General features: G+C 44.8%; 2 protein-coding genes across 4 annotated transcripts in view; one reads left to right on the forward strand and one right to left on the reverse strand.

Moving 5' to 3' along the window:
• LOC135398948 (glycine receptor subunit alpha-4-like) overlaps positions 1 to 20,746 on the reverse strand; it is a 373,762-nt gene that overhangs the window by 305,915 nt on the left and 47,101 nt on the right. For both annotated transcript variants that reach the window (XM_064630532.1, XM_064630530.1), the window contains exon 3: positions 16,815 to 16,937. The gene's annotated coding sequence lies outside the window, so the exon portion shown is untranslated. The remainder of the gene's footprint in view (positions 1 to 16,814; positions 16,938 to 20,746) is intronic.
• Positions 1 to 20,746, forward strand: part of LOC135398950 (glycine receptor subunit alpha-2-like) — a 154,590-nt gene that overhangs the window by 77,921 nt on the left and 55,923 nt on the right. The window lies entirely within an intron of this gene.

A 20,746-nucleotide genomic window follows, 5' to 3' on the forward strand; every position in this document is an offset into this window, starting at 1 on the left:
AAACCATTATTGCCCGTAAGTCATCAATTGTGAATGGAGAGGCCCATGTGGAATTCCAGTGGCGCATTGGGAGCACTCCCGGAGCAAGTCTGGAGCAATTCAGTTATATTGGCAGATTGGGAGCAGAATCCGAGTCGACCAATGGCAGGACCGGAGCCGCACTGGGGACGAGGTCGCTCCGCGGAGCAACGTTTCCACCTCCGACTCAGCGGGCCGCGCTCTGATTGGCTGACAGCGGTACGGAGTCGATATCGGAGGGCGCTTACGACTCTCTAAATCTCCCCATTATCTTTAAACGTTAACTACAGAGACTCGGGTCAAAAACGTACCCTAAAGCACTTCTATAGCAGATACGAATATGAACACATGTGTTCACCTGCAGGTGAACAACGGCTGTTCCGGTGCTCATTAGAATTGCAATTGGCACACAATTGACGTCATCCTGCTGTGAGTATACGAAGTTTCATCGTTTCACTATCTCCTTTCCCATCATCCGCCTCACACACTGTTCGCAAATGCGCTCATCGTACAAAATTAAGGGCGCCAAACAGTGGCGCAATAAAACACTTGTTATAATAATAATAATAATGATGATGATGGTAAAGATTATGCTTAAGCTGTCTGTCAGACAATAGCGAAAATTCTGCCGGCTCTCCTCACGACAGTAGTATATACATTTATTTGTAGTTTGTCTCGGCTAAACGAGCTTTTCTCAATGTACGAAAAAACAAGAAAAAAAATAAATACCGCTGCGGAGTTCCTATCGCGGAAGGCAACCATCTCATCGGGATATCTTTATGACAGCGATATGACCGTGTAATCAAGACTCACTTCGAAGCAGCTAGATCCCCTTTATTACCCTTACAGAATCGTGATTATAGAAAGATAGCAAAATCCAGTGAACCGGCGAGTACCCCACGACGAGAGCTACAGTCTCGGTTCAAAATTATCGGCAGATCTCGTCCTGGGACTTACATGAATCATGATTCGTTTCTTTAATTCGAAATCGCCAGTCGTTTACTTCCCGTAATTTCATTTTGTTGTTGTGTGGGAGAGATTTACTAGACGGATTTCACATGGTACTATACAACAAGCACAACACACACATAACATACACAACATACGCAACACAAGATCAACGATACAGGGCGATGCAAATTGCGGATATTAACAAATGAGAGGCAATAAATGAATTTCATTTTAGCTCCTGTGTGTGATATTTAGCGTTTCGTTCTGTTGAAAGAAAATTTAAACTTCGAAAAATTTGCGGGATCCGCAAGGGGATGCGATCATTGGGCTACTATAGAGCTTTCGTCACCGTCTCAAAGAATACTTTCCCAGGCAACGAGCCGAAGCATGCAATATCAAGGAGGCTGTTCCAGTCATCACGCTCTCAGAAGACATGCACTCTAATCAGAAAAAAAAAGAAAACAGACGACGTGTAAATTAGGAGGCGATTGCAGCTACTAACCCCCTAGATTGCAATTACAGTGAACCCTCGTTAATATGACCCCCGATAATATGACTTACGCGCTTTACGACCATACTCCTGGGGAACAATGCAGTGAAACCTCTGCAAATCCCCCCGTTAATATGACAATTCCGCATTATGACCAATATTTTCGGGAACGACCATGGTCATAATAACGAGGGTTCACTGTACTCCCATTTTTAGTAGAGCTCCCCTTTTTAGTCCGCTGAACCCAAAATATACTCCCCACCACTGCAAATGGGGGCCATAAAAGCGATAAAATACCCCAGTGCATGCGACAGCTAAGAGGCCGACAGACGCAACGCACTGACTGACAAACCAAAAGAAGTTTATTCCAAACGGGCTATTGGCTGACATGGTCTTCACAAACACAACCCAACTGCACCTTTTTTTTATGGTAGCAACCTTATCGCCAGAGCAATCACCGCACCATCATCCACCAACCCCCACCTTACCTTTCAATTAATCGCTCTATCTTATCAGTTGCATTTATCAGATTTTTTTTTTGTCACATGCACTAGGGTATTTTATCTCTTTTATCATGGATTACCAAACAGCAGGGTTCTTAACTCATTTTCACTTAGACCATGAACTGTTGTGGCAATGCATGTAGTCCCCAAAAGGAGCAAACCTTATCTCTCTCTATTTCTCGTAGGGTGCATGTCGTCCGCGATGAAATGCATTACACCACGTTGATCCCATTGTTCGGTTGTTCATTCCCATCTACTCAGCCGAAAAAAAAAAAATTCGACAGAGTGCCTTCAAGTGGCTCAGACGTACTATAGAGCAACGCAAGGTGCAATCTAGCTGAAAAACTTTCACGTTTGCTTCTTTTGCTGTTTCGCGGACAGAACGGCTGAGAGCTGACAGTTATGCGATTTGTAAGATGTGTGAAAAATCTTTCTGTCGCCAGGGGGCGCAAAGGATGACATGTCGTTTCCTAGCCAAGCTGTTCCCAAACAATTGTCGACGTTAAACGCGGGCCAACGGATCCAAGGAAGCATATGTCATCGTACGTGACAGGAAACGAAGTTCCCATCGTGAGATGACATGGGAAGAAAAATTGTCGCCAAAGTGGCTCACTCGCCGTAGCTTTCGACGGCTAGGAGGCAGTCATGCGTTGTAGACGTGACGTCAAACGGAAAGCAGGTAGCAAGTTAAATCAATAGTGCACACTTTCGGGGGAACGTCAACATAGCGTACCTCGATTTTGATGGGGCTCGTACACTCTTAAAAATGAGGGGGGGGGGGGGGTCGCTTGCTGTTGTTGGCCGCACTCAAGTGGGCATCGTCACGACTATAGCCAAAAAAAGGAAAGTGGGAGAGGAGAGTTGAGGACTTCAAAGTGATGCATAGGGCAGGATAACCGATACTGATGGGACGGAGGCACACTGTAGCTGAGAGGTGCACTAGAGTGGTCTTTCCGCAGGGCCCGTTTCTTGAAGAGAGCGCACGAGGCCGCGAGTTTTTGAAAGTCGTTCCGCACAAGAACCTTCGGGGGGAAGAGGACGTCCGTCAGTATACCAGGCCTGGCGTGGGGAAGATGAGTTTCCCCGCATAGTATGGTATGCACGGCATAACATTAAATACAACATTATCAGTGCGTACACTCTTAAAAATGGTGGTGGTGGTGGTAAACCGGTAAACTCTTAAAAATGAACTTCACCACATAGCACGCTACTAGCCAACCATCATCCCGAATGACAACGTTCTCGCCCCTGATTCGCTGAAAACGGGAGGCGGAGCCTATTTTGTGTCAATTATGCACGGCACAGAATAGGCTCCGCCTCCAGTTTTCAACAAATCATGGGCGAGAACTTTGTCATTCGGGATGATGGTTGGTTGGGAGCGTGCTATGTGGTGAAGTTCATTTTTAAAAGTGTACGCATTGATAATGCTTTATTTTCGATTACAAGTTGACTCTCCATGTCACTGCTGTATAATAGTCTGGAAAACATATAGAACAGAACACCCTTCCATTTTTTTTTTCGCATTTTTTCTTACGTCTCTGTATCTATCTACAACATCCTTCTTCATTACCCGCACTACCAGCCTTTTCTCTGGCCACTCTGCTCGGCCCAGTACGACATCCCACACACACCCTCTCTCAGAACAGAAACTTCACCGCACAGCACGCTGTGCGCCAACCGCTGCCACGAATGATAGAGTTATCGCTTCTGATTTGAAGAGAGAGAGAGAGAGGGGCGTACGCCTTTTTGTAGCAATTATCATATATCCAAATCGCTACAAAAAGCCGTACGCCCCCTCCCCCCTCTCTCTTCTAATCAGAAGCGATAACCGTATCATTCGTGGTAATGATTGGCGGACAACGTGCTACGCGGTGAAGTTCTGTTTTGAGAGTGCAGCGGTCTGTGACCAAAGCAGTTTTGGCGTCCCTCAACGACACAGGTCTCATTGCATAGCCAGTGAACTCAAGTCTTGTCATCTCATTCGTCACTGCCCCACCCTCACATCTCACCCTCATACACATTACTCTCACCTTTTTTAAAAAAAATCTTGTCTTTAATCTATCTCATCGTTCTTTCACCTTTTGTTAGTTTATCCTTTATTTTTTTAATTTCTTTTCTTCTCTTTTCATTTTTATTTTTTGTGGAATAGCAAGCCGGCATACCGTCTGGCTGACCTTCCCTCCTTTTTCTCTCTCTCTCTCTCTCTGTTCTAGTATATATATTTTCCCGCCCCCATATTTTTTAAGGCCACACTTACAGCGTCTCTACACCAGCCAGACTCCCACCCTCCTACTGAAGCAAAATCACTCGGTCCATGGACGAATCCAGCACACCAACGCTCTGGCCTCTAGGCACTATGCTAAAGTTTTTGGACCACGTAGGACTTCGGTCCTCCTAATTGGAAGGCTCATCAACTAAATTACCGCGAACAATGGGGCAATCATGCAGCACTCGAATCTCGCTCCCTTTTTCATTTTTTTCCCCAACATCCAACCCCAATTACTACCACCGAAATAAGGTTCTTGTCTAAACAACACGACAGACAGCTAGGGCTTGGGAAAACACTGCCTGGGTTGGATCCAAATGCAGACATATACAAAACATTGCGCAAAAGTATTTAAAACGCAGCATAAAATACTCAAAACTGAAGGTAATTGGGGCAGAGTACTAAATAGTCTAAGAATTTTTTTTTAAATTCCGTGTTAGCGCCACGAAGCAACTGTGGCTATGAGGTAGCCACAAACACAAAACACGATTCAATAGAGAATACACATACAGTCAAACTCCTTTACAACGAAACTCAGGGGACAGCAAAAAAAATTAGCTGCAGTGGTATTTTCGTTAAAAAGGTGTTCGCTATAAAGGGGTTTGACTGTATAAGAATGATTGCTGGTGGTGTCCATTGTACAGATGAAGTGTACTCTATGCCTACTGGCCTCTGGCACTGGCTGGTACTCTAAGGAGTATTTAGGTGCTCTTTAAAGTACTTCAGTATTAGCAGTAAGTGAAACGCGTACTCTGAACGTGGCCGTACAAATGAAAGGAATAAGAAGGACTTGGTGTCAAGTAATGTTTGGTGACATGTTCTGTCACACATGACAGAGTTTGGTGATGTTTGGTGACAGTGGAAAAGAGCTTGCGTTATTGCTAGTGACCGCCCCTTGCGATGAAACTCCCCAATGAGCATCATTAAATAAATTGTTTCTGGTGGTGGCGGTATCGGCATCGGTATTGCGTTAATATTGTGAAGTTCGCAACGACGCTAATGCTGCGATACTTCCGACTGGAGCAGCGGGCTGCGGCCATTCCTTAACTTGTTTTTGGCTGTGGGTGCAACGCTGTTTTGATTGGGTATTGGGAGTTACAAACGTTCATTTTGCATTCAGCCAAATCAAAGCCAAATTGTTAATTTGTTACCGCATAACAAAAATATAGGTAAAGTTCTCAGTTTCGCAAACGCCGCAACAAAGTTAGCTAAAAAAAACTAACTTCCTAACAACTTCCTGATAGGTGGCGAGGGAGGAACCGAGAAGACGCCAACACAATGCCCTCTAGAGGTTTTGTCATTGGTTGCCGTGTCCCTCCATGTATACGGCTCGCCTGCTCCCAAGCCCTTTTGTCCGCCAAATTTAGAGGTTATACACCATACCTGGGTAAATTACTTCTAAAATGTAATTTAATTACATTACTCATTACCACCGCTAGAATTTAATTAAATTACATTACTCATTACCACCGCTAGAATTTAATTAAATTACATTACTCATTACTGCAAATGAAATGTAATGAAATTACATTACAATTACTACGAAAAGGTATAATGACATTACAAAGTCATTACTGCGAGCTTAATCGTAACGATGTTGAGGATGTGGAAATTCATTGTGGGAGTTGGAATTCTTTTAACTCGCCAGTTGGGCCAACTCTCTTTCTGCCAAGTGCAAACACAGAACACAGACACGATTCTTTCGTAAAAAGTAACGAGTAATGTCATCAAAATTACCGCCCAAATGTAGTTAAATTACATTACAAATTACATAATGTCAAAAGTAATGCATTACATTACAAATTACCAGAAAAAGTAATTTATTACTGTAATTTCATTACAGTAATGACATTACTTTTTCTGGTAATTTGTAATGTAATGCATTACTTTTGACATTATGTAATTTGTAATCTAATTTAACTACATTTGGGCAGTAATTTTGATTACATTACTCGTTACTTTTTACAAAAGAATCGAGTCTGTAATGTAATGTAATGTAATGTAATGCATTACTTTTGACATTATGTAATTTGTAATGTAATTTAACTACATTTGGGCAGTAATCAAATTACTGCCCAAATTTGTAATCTAATTTAACTACATTTGGGCAGTAATCAAATTACTGCCCAAATGTAGTTAAATTAGATTACAAATTATTACATAATGTCAAAAGTAATGCATTACATTACAAATTACCAGAAAAAGTAATTAATGTAAATTATTGTAAATTATGTAAATTAAAGTAAAAATGACATTACTACCCAGGTATGTTATACACTGCGTTATAATAACAGTGGCGATCGTATCTATCATGGCTGCTTCGAGAGTGAACGATGAGAGAGGCCGCCGCCTCCCCGGAGACTCTTTCGCTTTCTTCTCTTCCCAGCTCTCTCTTTTTGCTCCGTGTGTGGCGCACACGAAAGAAACGCTCACAACGCTATTGGCCGTAATGATCGCGCAACGTTGTTGGCCCCGTCGTAACAACACATGGGACCTTTATTACGCGCGCAGTAAAGCAGGGTAACCGAATTGCCCCCTGGCACACACTAATCGGTATGGATTGTCGCCGGGAATCATAGGAAACCGATTCGTTTCTGTTGTACGCGGTGCAACGAAACACGGGTACAGAGTGCAAACACGAGCATTCTCGCAGTGGCTGCGGGCTACTAATTGGCTTACACGGGCATTTCAGTAGCTAATACCTCCCACGAAAAAAAAAGAAGTATACGGCCCAATAAGCAGTAAACCGAATGTAGCGCTGCTTCTGTTTGTGTGCCGTATACGGCTGTGGCGTAAGGATGCGAGAGATATTACTCCCTGGGGTGTCGGCCCTATTGGCGCGTGGTTTCTTATTACGCTGTCTTTTTGCGAAACTTTCTGTCACGCTCCGCGTATTCTTTTGCCTTCGGGGGTGGGGGGTCGAAGTAGCTTGTCGTTGTTGGCCGCACACGAATGGGCATCGTCACGACTATAGCCAAAACAAAAAAAAACAAATGTGACAAGAGAGCTGATGAGTTTCTTTTGCCTCAGCTCTTTCCACAGCCGACCGTCCGAGAATTACGTTCTGTGTGTTCTCCGATTTCCGATTCAGTCGGTTGTTCCAGCCAACAGTCCTGGTCCAGGTACCTCGTCAGGCTTTATGCCTTTTGTACCTGGTCCACATTTCTGCGGAAATGAAAATAAATAAATAAATAAAATAAAAACACCACCCAGATAGAGAAAGCCTGCCTTACTTGTCGACGTGTCGTGACGTAACAACTATGAGTCAGCCAATCCGGATCGCGTTTTCAACGGCCGTAGCCAATCACGAACGTGCTTTCAGCGGTCGTGGCAATGGAGACGAACAATTTGTCGTCTGCGAGTATAGTGATTGAACGTCCCCGCGTACTAAAAGAGAAAATTTTCAAGTAAAGCGAAAACGGTCCCATATCTTTCTCAAGACTGATTTTCTGGAAATCCTGGAGAACTTTCTGTCCACATATTCAGGTCTACAGGCTCCAAGCAAGCTGCACTCGTTTGCGAGGTCTCGAATTCGCGGAACGGCGAATCGCAGTAGCAGACGAATTCTGACTTTATATGTCCACGCAGCGAAGGAATGAGAGGAGGCAATAAGCAGGCCTTCTCTACACTGTTAAAACAGAACTTCACGCTCATAGCTAACCATCATTCCGAATGATATCATTCTGTGTATTGATTTGTTGAAAATGGGAGGAGGCGCCTATCTGGGACAGATTATCTTGTCCTAGATACGCCTTGTGCCTCCCCCCTGTTTTGAACAAATCACGACACAGAATGATATTATTCGGAATGATGGTTGGCTATAGGAGCGTGCTATGTGGTGAAGTTCTGTTTTCACAGTGCATCTAGGCGCCCTCGCCATCCCCCCCCCTCTCTCTCTTTCTCTCTCACACAGGGCTTGCCGTGTAGCTTAGCAATGTAGTTTTTGTGTTGAAACGTTCGTGTGATAATTGGATTGGATTGGAAAATCCAATGGATTGGACAATTATCCCGACGTGTGATAATTGTCGCGCATGGTTTGCCTATATGGCGTTAAGTGTACTTGCTTCGTTCTTTCACGTTCCAATCTGGCGCCGCGAAGCAACCGTACCTATGAGCAGTGTGCAGACCTGGTGAGAGAGAACGTGTCGTTGCGAGATACATACCCTCCGCTTCGAGTTCTCACGTCAGAAGAGCGAGAGCATCCAGCATTCCTGTTGGTTCTTGTAAACACGTCACCTCTCCCGCTGTTACAGTTCACTGTACCGCACTCGCGCGAGTGGCGGAGGTACTTCCCGTGAGGTCACGACAGTGAGGGTTTCGGAGTTCCCGTTGCGGGGTTTCTACGCATCCGTTACCCCTGTCGCTGTGGGGCTCGGAATACAAGGTTCATGTCGATGCAAGTAACATATCTTCCATGTTTATCTTCTGCATAGCGTGTGGGCGAAGTGTGACAATCTATTTAAATACCACAACGAAGTGGACGCGGTATCAGCCACACCACTGGTACGTACCATAGGTATATTTGTGGTGGTGGTGATGGTGGTGGTGGCGGCGAAAGGACTCGCCCTTGTTGGCCTCACAGAGGTGGGCAACGTCACGACTAACATTCCGGGGGAATGTGCGTCCTGGGCGGACTTCTAAGGGAACTATGCCGACGTATGTCTGGTATTTTTGTATTTCGGTGCAGGGTGTTCTTCAACGAATAAAATGAGTTCCTGCGAAAGAACGATGAGCGTAGGTGACCTACAGAGCGAGCGCGAGGGCTCTGTTCCGCACACCTTTGAAAAATTATTCTCATCCTGAAAAGAGCGCATCGCAGAACGAGCGGACGTCGTGACGTATACTGCTCCCCTCACGTGACCAGTGACGTACAGCGGCACACCTCAAACAAGCATAAGCGCGCCGCTACGAAGAAAAAAAAAAGAAACAGTCATGGAGCCTTCACCAAGTCACGAGAGCATGCAGCGTTGGCCCTGCGCGGCTGCTTTTTCCGACTGTTTTTTTTTTTTTCTTATTCTTTTTTTTTCTTTTTGTAAATTCGATTGCACAGGTAATGCACCGCAGAGCCAAAATATTTTGCATGGTGACTCCTAGTGGATAGCTTGAGAGACGAGGCAATTGACAGACGATTTCGAGCGATGTTAATGCCACCTCATTGCTCGAGTTCCCGACATCATTTATGTATGTGAAGGCGCTTGTCATTACTTACAAAAATGCTGTTCGGTGATTGACGGGGGGGGGGGGGGATAGGAAGGTTTATTAACGACAAGAAGGAAAGGACAGAAAGGAAAGGATGCCGACCATGGTATCACGCGACATCTGTGGATGACGTAGTTGTTAGAATGATAGGGATAGGCTGATGGAGAAAAAGTGTGGTTGATTAAATTAACCTGCTAGTGGAAATCTTATACACAACTGTATCTCCACGTTTTTTTTTTTCTTTTTTTGCTGTCGAGCGCTCGACTTGCGCGCGTCCAAAACTTGTCGTACACCTAGTCGTACCATTCCTGTAGCAACTACAATTTTACGCCTCTTTAATTTTTCTTTCGTATATATTTTGAACTGCTTCGTGACTACATGTAGCGAGTTGCCATTTCACTCAGTAACACCTAGCTGTGACACAGCATTGTGAAAACTCGGCAGAGAGTATGGAAGAGGTTTCACTTTGTCGTGCTCTCTGTCGTTGTTTAGCGCCTGTACAACGGTTTAATTATAACGGCTTGTATAACGGTAATTTATGTGGTTCCATACCTCTACTCCTCAATGCTCTACTCAATGCACTGCCCAGCCTGTGTTGTCAGTCACAATTGAGCGTATCCTCATGACGTGCCAACAATACTCGAGGTAACGTGACGCGGTCACGTGACGGCGGTATAAAGCTACGGCATTCAAACACGTTTGGCATAATGTACAACGATGCAGTCAATGTTGTAAAGATGCATATGTTGTAAATACATAAGAAAATCAATTTCTTGCCGTTGTTCGTTGCGAAAGCTGTTTGTTGCAACGCGCAACAAACCCAGTAAACCATTCCCAAAACCTTCATTATCCTTCAAGGCTGAAACCATAATTTTCTTCCCTGCTCCTCACCTCGCCTTACAGCTGGAGCTTGCACGACAGAAGGACAGAAACGAGACTGCACTTCCTACACTGCAGGGGAAGCCTGTTTTGCGTTCGTGTAAAAAGAGAATCTCGTACAAGTTGGCTGTGTTGCTGCCTCGCAAGATAAACAAAACACACACACACCTGTAATCTAAACCTATATCCTAACATCCATCCCCGTACATCTCCATGAGGCTCGATGATCAAGGGCCATCGTACAACGCGAAAAGTTCCGTGGAACTCTAAAACTTTTTGGACAGATTATCTCGCGTGGAAGGACTAATCTTACATCATTAACGTAATAAGGAATTAATCCTTTGCGTCCGCGCGGCGAACAGAACTCGTTAAGCCTTCACCGCATGTCCCGCGTTTGTTTTATGCAGTCGTTTATTTTGCGAAGGCGCACCTGGTGGTACAGCTTGGGACAAAAGTTTACGGAACACGGCACCTGCGTATTTCTCCAGCGGAGCGGCCCCCTGCTAGCTATATCAGGAAGAGATCGAGTAAGAAACAGGTGGCCGGTAATTCGATCCATTTCTCAGTATATGTGTGTTGACTTCGGTTTGCTGCAAGATAGCCGCTCCATTGGAGAAATGCGACACCCCGGTGTTCCGTAAACTTTTGTCCCAAGCTGTACTTTATCGGCGAACACAAACCAGTTTTGTCCGTGTCCTTTTTCGTTTAACGAGAGGAATGACAGCTTTATTAAAATATCTGAATACGAGCTTCTTTATTTTTGTTTTTGTTTTTGTAAACGAGCAGTGAGCGGAGGCCCCGTGTATAATATATGGGAGGAACAATGATGGATTGATGTCGCGAACATAAGCGAGGGAGCTGAACGAGCACGACACAAACAACGGGTATCCACCGGACTCACCGAAGCGATGACTGCCGAAAGTTATGTCGTAACAAGCACTTTTCCTTCCGCACGCACATATGCAAAACATAATTTCTCATTCATCGTTATATCAAGTATTTGTCGTCGTTGTTGTCAACGCACAAACTTTCTAGTTTGTCTGTCTCTCTAGGTGTGGCGTCGTGGAAGATATGGAATGCATCACACTGTCGCGTTTTGCAGTCGGAGTTGGCAGCACTGGGCTTTTAAGCGTTCTTACAGTACTCGGCACCAACCCAGTAAGATATCGGGAAATTCGGAGACGTGGCTAAACTATATTTCGGGGACATCGAAGCGAACAAAAAAAGTTTTGACGCTTGGTGTCAGTGCGAAACAGGGGACCGAAACCGTGACCCATCCAAAATCTCACAATCTTACTTTTCTTTTTCTAATTCTGTTCAGTCCTTGTACACCCATGAAATACTTTAATCATTTCATAGTCCTTTTCTTTTAATTGTTCATTCTCTACGCTATCATCACATCATCATTAACCTCGTCCACCACTTGTTGTCTGTGTCTATTATTAACCAACCTTTAAGCGGAACAAGTGCAGAGCTGGAGTATAGCCCTCTTCACACTTGTGGAGCCACAATTCCCATATTATTTTAATTCAAATACAATCCAATTCAAACTTTCTAGTTCTGCCGAAGTACCCCATAGAAACGCCCTGCACATTTTGAATGGAAAAGAAAAAAATTATTGGGAGCACCTCGCAAAAACATTAGGAAGTGTAGTCTTCGATGCGTTTCAGGAGTCGAAGAAAAGCACCCCCCCCCCCCCTCCCAAAACACACACACACACACACGCACACATAAATGTGATGATGATCTGGTGGGTCATAAAGAAAGAAAAAGAGCCCGAAAAAACCCCGAGCAAGGTATAAGTGCACGCTCAAAAGCTCACGCATTGAATGGCCTTTGTGCAGTAGAACGGTAATAGTAGACGACACCGGTTTCATCACGCTCCCGGCAAGGCATGACAGTCTTATTCAATATGTCATTCAATTGTACCGCACCCGTTAATTTCTTGCGGCGCCCTTCGACACTGGTGAATACCAGCGAACCCTGCTATTGTTCCTATTCAATCCCCACGTAATGTTATCAACTGTAGTGTTTCATATGTTAATGACTGTATTGAGCTCTTCTGCGTAGTGCATCGAGACTTCGTTTCACTGGCCTGTCACAGTACAGACAGAGGAGTGTCTGCATTACAACATTAAAGGAGAATGTCGCATTTGTATACGGATGAAGATAGACGAACTGTGCTGACATGTGGAATGATGAATAATGCTTGCTGTTTGGAAATAACGATGTCGCGCCAACAATTTCCAAGTGAATGGCCTGCCTTGCAAATCAAGGTGGTGATGGTGATATGATAAAGAAAAAAACAACGGCTATTTCACGAAGATTACATGAAACGTTCTGTGTTGCAAGTTAAATATTAGCGTCATTGGAATATCCACAATGAGTGTTCAGTATTCAGTAAATAGATGCAATTAAAATTGGCTTCGTGGAATTTACGATTATTTATGATTTTTTTTTTTTTTTTTTTTTTTTTTTTCACGGACGACGTACATGTAAGTGTAGGCACCGTGCAGATTTCCTTCTTCGTCGGAAAGTGGAGAAAAGTCCCGCGCGATTCAGTGAAAGAATAGTCCCGGTTCGAAATATCAAAATTCGAAATATTGAAACGCTGCGCGAGAGCTAGAGCCACTGAAAAGTCGGTAAAGGAAACACACCTCGTTTAGTATAACATAAATTAGGCAGCGATACTTGCGAACAAAACTTTTACTTTTCTAATTAAACTAGTATCGTGCACAAAATAAAATAAAATAAAATGAAATAAAATAAAAACTGCGGCTTCCGTTTCCGGCTTCACGCTGCTACACGCGCAAAGTTTTTGCGTTTTGGCCCGCGGTGGCGGAGTCCTACTGAAAACCTCTTTCGCCATTCGTTTGCGTCTGCCGTACGCCTCGTTTATTGGGTGCGCTAAAACTGCACCCCCTTATTTTAAATCGGTCTACCACCTTTTATGCAAAGTGATTCTCGCACAAAGGCCCGCGTATTTTGCATGAGACGAAAAAGCAACGCCGTGGCTATGGAGAAAAAGGGGGGAAACAAATATAACTTCCGAAACGGATTGTGCTCCTATGCAGTGAGACCATAAGTCAACGAAATTGCGCTTTCAACGGAGAATGATAAAGCATGGGCGTGACATAGACGAGAAAGAAGTAATACAGAGGAGAGAGTTAGAGCAAAAGAGGGGCTTCAAGAAAAAGACTAATGGACGGAAAGTTCCATTATTTGTCCGTATAGATGGCACACCTAATCCCCGTTTTTTTTTTTCGGCGTGTGTGTGTGTGCGTGCGACGTTGCCAGAGAGCGTTAACCCCCCCCGGTAATGGCTTCCTTCCTCAACGACAAATGCGGACTAAATGGTGATGGTGTTTGCCGGCGGAACGACTATTATAGGCTTGCGCTGTATCTCAAGTCAATATGTTTCGCTGTAGAAAAACAATTCAGTAAGCAATGGTCTACGTAGCGCGCCGCAAAACACGGCCTTCAATGCTAAGAGGGGGGGGGGGGGGATCTATTTATTTCCACAGGAAAGGTCAGCCAGAAAGCACGGCTTGCTATTCCCTAATAAATGATTCGTTAGAGCGTGGTCCTGCGGTAGTTAAAAGTAAGGCGATGAGGGGTCAGATGTTTTCCGCCGTCCCAAGTGACGAATATCTGCCTCAACGTTGCAGGTAGAACATAAGGGTATTGCTTGCTGGCCCATTTTGAACAGCAGTGACGGAGTGCGGGCGACGTTGAGGCGGAGCCGATGTATGACGGATTCTTCCCTCCTTGAGACGCGGCCGCAGATAGTGTAGTCCATCGTTGTGTCAATGAACCTCAAGAATGAGTTGGCCCTGGCAGCGTCCTTGGCAAACAGCTTGGTATTGACAGTAAGGAAGCGGCCGTCGCTGCAGTTGGCAGGCGGATGTCGAGATGTGTGTTCCACCAACCGGCTCTAACTCATGGGCACGTTTCGCCGCGGCGTCAGCGCGAGTATTGCCGGGGATGCCGACATGGCTCGGGACCCATTGAAACCGCCTTCAATGCTAAGTGTCCGAAGCCAATAGCTACGAAGGAAACACACGGTCATTTGTTTGCTTTCCGGAGGTTCAGCACCACTGGACATTAAAGGAGAAGTGAAATCCTCCTCTCTCTATATATATATACAGTCAACCCTCGATTTATGAACCTTCGATTTATGAATTCCTTCGTTTTATGAACTCGAGCACGCGGAACCAAACTTTTTCCATTCATTTTTCCCTCGTTTTATGAACCTCGATATTCGAATAATGAACAGAATTTCTGGGAACCAACTAAAAGTTGCCCAGCGTTTTTGCCCTCAATTTATGAACGGATCGTTCCGAGGTCAACAGAAACCTTGAAAGGGATTATTCCTTGGTCTTATGAATGACGCCTGAACGGACAAAACGTTTTCCAGGTATTGCACCCTCGGTTCTTAACCCCTCGAAATCCGAACAACAAACGGGTTTTCAGGGGTCGCACAAGGTGCGACCAAGTGTTCCTGACCTCAGGTAATGAATAAGGTGGTCGCTGTCACCCGTAGATTAATAAACGGAGATTAAAAATCCCGGAGGAAATCCGAGAGCAGTCCAGTGCGAATGTGGTGACATCTCTTCTTTCCAAGATTGAAACAGCGGAAGGCATGGTCCAAAGCAAAATTAAACAATTAGTGTTGCATAATAAACAGAGTGTGAATGCGCTAACGTCTCTTCTTTGTGAGGTTGATACAGCAGAAGGCATGGTCGGAAACAAAATTACACAATATATTGCATTATAAACACAATCCCAACTCGGAAATATTGTTCGATTTGCACGATAGTACTCACTTAACGGAATTTTCGATTTATGAATCCCTCAATTTATGAACAATTTTTCGGGAAACCGAGGGTGTTCATAAATCGAGGGTTGACTGTATATATATATATATATATATATATATATTTTTTTTTTTTTTTAGCTTTTGGCTGTGCCGGACTGTGGAACGAATACCGTGCGCAACCTCCGCAAGAACGGTGATAGTAGCTGACCTCTAGCGACAGAGAGAGAGAGAGAGAGAGATGTCTATGATCTGCACGCCCTCTCTCGTCCAGAGAGTCCGTGAGTGAACAGGTGACGTTACTCCGGGACAGACATATGCGCCGCCGCCGGTAGTCTTCGGTACGCCGCCACCGCTTCCAAACCGGCGCGCCGACGGCCTCTTCGTCCCTGTTTTCGAACGCGAAAACGCGCATTAGAGCCCTCTTGCGAAGTCGAATTTGCTTTTGTTGATGACGATGACGGTAGGCCGCGGTTTTGTGGTGTTTTTTACTTCTGTTTATTCGCGTCGCCGCCGCCGGTGGTGGTAAAATGGGCATGACGCCGCCGCCGGTCAACGTTCCATCGGCGCACACGTCTACTCCGGGATACATTGAGCACGCCGCAAGTAGCGCCGCGTCCTGTCCGTAGTGAACAAACTTTCAGTGGAAAACGAGACCTCGCGGCTGCTCGCTACTCTGATGCTACGTCACACCGATCTGATTACGTCACCCCAGAAGAGCAGGCCGAGCGTCTCATGGCTGGTTCATTGATCGCAGTTATGTAAATTAAACGGGCAAATTAATTACATAGGTATAGCACAGTGAACGCAAGCTTACACAGAGCACACACACGCATACATTGGATGATGATGAGGTGGGTGGAGTGCGTATTTTTGGGGGTGAGGTGGGGGTGATATTTATCTTAGGAGTAGCAGGGCAAGTCGGGAGACGAGTTCAATTTCTCCTTTTTTTTCGTTACAAACAAACAAACTACTGGAAGTGTGAGCATAACAATACGGCAGTGCCTTAGTGCAGTGTTTTAGTGCCTTGAGACTTCGCTTTTGGTGACAAGCTCGGTGATGATATTCTCATTTATTCTTTCAAAGCGTTTCAAAGCGTCGAGGTTAGTGTAGTTTCCCTTTCTTTTATTATTAACGCGTCCTGGAGTAGCCAGTCCCGAGTGGCTCGATACTACCATCTCCATTTTTTTCTTTTAAAATCAATCAATCAATCACAATACGGCAGTGTGTCTCGAATTATGCCTCTTACTTATGCCTATAGTTATGTCTCTCAAGCGCTATCTTTCGTATTTTGAGAATATGCGTCCCACCGGTACTAGCGAAGCAGAAAACTCGCTGTCTCACTCACTCACTGCCTCGTCTATAACAGGTGCAGATCGCGTCATGCCACACGTTCTTGTATACGAGCATCCCTTCCAGAGATGATTAGGTTACGTTTCTTCGACCCCAAAGGAGTTCACGCTAATATACAGACCCTTCCAGCTATATATAGGGGCCCTGCCCGCAAAGGTGATTTCTCAAAGAAGAAGGTCGTGATGCAATGTATCACTTCCGCCATGTTGGTCAAGAGCCGATTGGCTACAGAAACAAGAAGGTAATAAGACATCCGGAACTAACGACGTTCTTGTCACTACAAGTCGCAGACAGGCAAGCTAGTAATGGAACCAAGTGGGCGATGTAACTTATTTTTACCGTTGTGGTTGCCAACGGAGACGTGACGTTCTTGCGTGATATGTAATGGGCAAATCTTGTTCCGATGCAGCGGGGAATCAGGAAGGACAGGTACGTAATGGACACACGCCGGAGGAAAGGCATCTGAAAAACAAACAAAACATAGCGTGAAAGCCTGCTAGGCTTCTGGCATTACGTGTTTGTGAAGGCTGATCCGCCCTACAGATTTATATTTGTACTGTTTTTCCACCTACCCAACATTTTTTGCCCACCCACTGAAGTCCCGAAGTTATCATTTAAGGAGTTTGCTGTACTGGTTCAATCCTCCTCTTCTTTTCCTCTTTTATATATATATATACTTTTTTACTCTTTTATATATATATATATACGCTACAAAATTTAGGTTCGAACGACCAGGATGTTGAATATAGATAAAGGAGAAAAGACACCAGAGACTGAAGTAGGGAGTAGGGGAAAGTTATTTATTAAGCTGGCATTTAAACTAAGGGTCTGGGGAAGTCTACGTTTCGGCGGAAGCTCCGCCTTCTTCGGGACTGAGACGAAAATCTATGTACAAGGTCTTTTAAAAGGTTAAAAGGTGTACAAAAGGTTGTAACCTTTTAAAAGACCTTGTACATAGATTTTCGTCTCAGTCCCGAAGAAGGCGGAGCTTCCGCCGAAACGTAGACTTCCCCAGACCCTTAGTTTAAATGCCAGCTTAATAAATAACTTTCCCCTACTCCCTACTTCAGTCTCTAGTGTCTTTTCTCCTTTATCTATATATATATATATATATATAAAAGTGAAATAATAAGACTTGGACTACAGATTACAGGAACGTTAACAAAAACTAATTTATTTAATGGGCATTTTTTTTTTTTTTTTGTCCTGACGAAGACAGTGCCACTGTCGGAACGTCGACCATTCTTTTTTTAATCTATGTGTTAAAATGCCCATTAAACAAATTAGTTTTTGTTAACGTTCCTGTAATCTGTAGTCCAAGTCTTATTATTTCACTTTTATTCAACTTCGTAGCCGTCTGATATATTAACCTACTTGTTCTATATATATATATATATATATAGATTAGAAGCTTAGGAGGGCGGTTGACCACGAGAATGAAATAAGCAGGAAAAATCAGAAGACGACAAAGAGCTTACAGGAAAACACAAAGGGGAGTTTATTAAGACATATAGGGATAGGGGTCGACGTTTCGGCAGTCAGCGCTGCCTTCGACGGGACTGGGGTTTGGTGACAAGAACAAGCTTTATATATGGGAGAGGGTTATGTACAAGGGAAAGAGAGCAGCGCATGCGCTTTTGTCATGACTAACATAGGTTGGTGACTAAGTGAAAGGGGAATGACCGGGTCTGTGCAGCAGGACCTTGAGGAAGGACCTTAAGCTCTTTGTCGTCTTCTGATTTTTCCTGCTTATATATATATATATATATATATATATATATATATATATATATATATGTCCCCCTCCCTCTCACGAGTACTTTTCGTTCCACATTTTCGTCAACCTTCAGCCCGTATGTTGCGTGTTCCAGTCTCCTCTCGTATGCTCTTCGTTGCATTTGTTCCAGTTTCGTACGTGTGACTCCTAGCTGGTCCGGACCTCTGAGCTGCGTCTGGATGAACTATCCCAGATCACGCGATTTCAAGCCTTCTGTAAACAGCGTCGACTGTCTAAAACAGTTTCGATTAAGGCCCTATGGTCCGACAAGCTTTTTTCTCCTTTTTCTTCTTCTTTTTTTTTTTGCAGCAAAAATTTATTAAATGCCTAAAGAATGGTAGGTGATGAAGAAGCACCAGCAGTAGGTTATGAACCCACATCCTCCGATTTCCGGTCAAAGAGCCCTAAATAACGCGTCCTGGAGTAGCCAGTCCCGACCGGTTTGGGACTAACATCTCTCTTTTTTTTTTTTTTTACCAATCCCCAATTCAATCCGGTCAAATATGCTGCCAACATCAATAGCAATATATGAGTGAAGGAAAAGTGATGATATGCGACGCTTCCCCACCTTCAAAGAGGTTAATATGATAGAGAGGATAAATTAATGAACAGGTACCTGCTGGAACAGCTCTAAACAGAACTCCTACGTAGGAGTTCTGTTTAGAGCTCTTCGAGCAGGCCGGTAGCTTGAACGAAAGCAGAGAGGGAGCGAAGGGCCCAGTACTGATGCGCAGGAGTGCTTCATGGGCCAAGGCAACGCCATCGAGACAGAAGGTCAGCGCAGCCCCGCGTAACGTCATCCTACACGGATGGCCCTCGGCCAATCACACGAAAGCGAAGCAGACGACACGCACTTGATTGGGGAGAAACCATCCCAGTAGGCTGACGTATCGAGAGGGCGAGGGGATATTGGAGAGGCCTTCTCTTGTAGGTAGTGTTGGCCAAGGACTTTGGACAGGCTAAATGGTCTGTGGGTCCAGGAATTCGAGTTGACGTCGAAGCACCCGTGGTTAGCACGTGTATAGCGGTCGCAGTCCGCAATGATACGGGGAGTTGTAGCTGGGGTATGGTAAGTTGAGCGCAGCATCGTGTTACTGTAACCCGGTCTATGGCCCGGAATATACGGGTGAAGGCGACGTTGAGTCGTAAACGACGTACAAGTGAAATACAGTTGCGAGGGAAGCCATCTGGCATCCTGAATGATAATGACGGGTGAGTAACTGCGTAGTTGAGTGACCATTGAGATGCTACCAGTTACGCTATGCTGCTCGCGGTTAATGCATTTACACATTATGTACATATCTGTACGTGAGACGTACATATCGCGTTCGTTGCTGCTCATCATAGTTCAGATCTAGATTTGTAACTGACTTCTGTGTTGGTGAAACTCTTTATTAAGCCAGGGTAGTGACATGTCGCAGGGATACCGCCGTCCATGTGTCTGTGGTCCTGACACGACACGTCGCCCTACGTGATGTGCATTTTGTCGTACATGTGTCTCACCCTTCCCAAAGACCGACAACGTGCACATATTATGCAGTCGCGTTTGGCGCCTCAGTTATTAGTTATTAGATTTCTATCTATGTCGCACTGTTGGACGGTATCTACACTCTTAAAAATGAACTTCACCACATAGCACGCTCCTAGCCAACCCTCATCCCGAATGACAACGTTCTTGCCCTTGATTTGTTGAAAACGGGAGGCGGAGCCTGTTCTGTGCCGTGCATAATGCACAAAATAGGCTCCGCCTCCCGTTTTCAACAAATCTAGTGCGAGAACGCTGTCATTCGGGATGAGGGTTGGCTAGGAGCGTGCTATGTGGTCAAGTTCATTTTTAAGAGTGTAGGACTTACAGCAGGAAAGAAGTTATCGTCGCCGATGCCTCGATTGGCCGGAAGTCATGGGACGATACATCACTTGGTATATAGAAGATCGCGATCGTGAAGTAGATCACAACAGCATGTCAGAGCAAACGCTTATCTATCTTTTTGCCCTCCGCACCTGCTTTCTTTCCACTGAGAAACCACGCCAAAAACCACGCTATTGCTTCGCATCTGTTGCCGCTAACCCTTTCGCGGAGATAGAGCATCGTAAAAAAAAAAAAGGAGAGAGAGAGAAAACACACCTGTATTGCAGCAAGTCTCGCTGAAACTTCCCTTCCTTCCACACTTATGCGTTTTTTCGCCGTGTCTCTGCAATATTTCGCTCCAAAGAGACCCCGACACAATATCGATTCCAAGTATCGACCTCTTCAGCCTTTCTTCCGCGTGCCTGGACCTATAGTCAACTCTTTTAACTACGACGACGATAGAGTTTCCGAACTTTCCCCGATTTTACATGTACAATGCAAAGCTATGCATGAAGCGAATGCGTTTCGCGAAGAAGCAGGCATTTCCGCAGCCCTCTATAATTACAGAGCCAAGGCCGCTATGGACAGAGTGTGCGGAGAATCTTCGCATCGGTTTAGGGGAGTCGTTAGTCGGCGACTCGGAAT

This window comes from Ornithodoros turicata, chromosome 6 (genome assembly GCF_037126465.1).
Source record: "Ornithodoros turicata isolate Travis chromosome 6, ASM3712646v1, whole genome shotgun sequence".
Classification (NCBI taxonomy): Eukaryota; Metazoa; Arthropoda; class Arachnida; order Ixodida; family Argasidae; genus Ornithodoros; species Ornithodoros turicata.